Below are 2,089 nucleotides of genomic sequence, written 5' to 3' on the forward strand. Positions count from 1 at the left end.
CACATCGGCCTTGCTGGATGACACAGTCACAGTGAGGAAATGGCAGACATTTGCACAGCTCCTGTTATGAGAGGCAAAACTGATATCTCCTGCTACTACTGCTCATGTGAAATTAAGCCTGTTGCCATCGATTAGGCCTCACAGCATTCCAAATCAGACCGATATTCCCCACACAGCTACCCCATAATAAAAAGAAAACCTTTTTCTGTCCCTGCATAAGAGATTTTGGATCGAAACATTATAAATATTTGACAAAAGTGTCTTCTAATGAGCCTTGCAGAGCCGAAGCATAGATCTGAAGGGGTTAAAAACACAAAAATTGCATTTGAGTTTGGCCCAGAGAAAAGCAGCCTAATTTGGAGATAAGAATTAAAAACAAGGTCAAAAACATAGTCCATCTGAGTCTGGTCTGAAGAAAATTGGAGCCTAAATTGGAGATTAGAAGTAGAAGACAAGGTCAGTCATGATACCCTCCCAAAGTCTACATTCGACAAATATCCTCTCTTGTACTGACTTCAGTTATGACGATGGATAAGAATGTGGAAAACCCAGGTCCAAGGGCAACACACATAGGGCCCCCTTTGTGCTTACATCACAAAAAGGGTCTTCTCAAGCAACTTAATAGACATTTTTTCTTTTCTTTTTTCTCTTGTAGTTTATAAGCCAATCACAATAACTCTTAGCCTATCTATATACAACTTAACCTTATATTTTAACCTTAGCTTTACTAACTTTAATAATATGTATGTTAATCCTGTTTTCTACTAAAAACATCCTGTTATATTCTTGGTTATAAAATTTACTCAAATTCACTGTAAGAACATTACATGATTTGGTTGTAACTTGTTAATTAAAAAACAAAGTCATAAATATTGGTCAATAACCAACGTGTACAAAACAAGATATGTTCATTACTTTTTAATCTGGGAGACTAGCACCAAGAACAAATAGGATGGTTCTAAAAAACACTCCTGTAAAACTTGTTTCTGTACACTTTCAATGATTAAAGCACCTTCTCAATAAGAATTAGTCTTTGTAAACAGTTTCTATTTTCTTATGTCATGTTATTGCTTGATCAATAAAAGAGACACCAAAGCAGACAGAGCAGAGATGCCTGCCTGGTGCTCAAGAAAGAAACTGTGGTGCTCTCATTACTCTCTGGTGCCGACACCGTCCATTCTTTCAGGGACTCCTGGACCTGCTGGAGCTGGACTCTGGCAGTGATGTAGTATAATGATTGATTTCATGAGTATGAAAACACTCTTGCATCCCTGGAAAAAAAATCCCACTTGATTGTGGTGAACAGTTTTTTAAAATGTGTTGTTAATTTGGTTTGCTAATACTTTGTTGTGTATTTTTGCATCTGTGTTCATCAGAGATTTTGACTTCTTGTTTTCATTATCTTTAGTGTCTTTGTCTGGTTTTGGTATCTGGATAACACTGGCCTTGAAAAATGAATTTAGACGTTTCCCTCCATCTTCTAGTTTTTGGAATAGTTTCAGAAGATACCTTTTAACTTTTCTTTAGTTGACTGGTAGAGTTTACCTATGAAGCCTTCTGATCCTGAACTTTTGTTTGTTCATATTTTTTAAATTACTGATTCAATTGTGTTACTGGTAATTGGTCTCTTAAAATTTTCTATTTCTTCTTGATTCAGTTTTGGAAGATTACATGTGTCTAGGAATTTATCCATTTCTTCTAGGTTGCCTTATTTGTTGGCATGTAATTTTTCACAATATTCTCTTATAATTATTTCTATTTTTGTTGTGTGTGTTCTTATTTCTCCTTAACTTCTGATTTTATTTGAGTCTCCCTTTTTCTAAATGAGTTTGGCTAAAGGTTTATCAATTTTGTTGATCTTTTCAAGGGACCAGCTCTTGGTTTGTTTCCTTCCTTCCTTCCTCTTTCTTTCTTGTCTCTAATTTATTTCCTCTCTGATCTTTATTCTTTGTTTTGTCTATTCTTTATTCTTTGTTTCCTAGTTCCTTTAAGTGTAAGGTTAAATTGCTTGAGATTTCTCTTATTTCTTGAGGTTAGCTTGTATTGATATAAACTTCTTCCTAGAAATGTTTTTACTGCAGCCCAAAGA

This window comes from Suricata suricatta, chromosome 9 (genome assembly GCF_006229205.1).
Source record: "Suricata suricatta isolate VVHF042 chromosome 9, meerkat_22Aug2017_6uvM2_HiC, whole genome shotgun sequence".
Taxonomy (NCBI): domain Eukaryota; kingdom Metazoa; phylum Chordata; class Mammalia; order Carnivora; family Herpestidae; genus Suricata; species Suricata suricatta.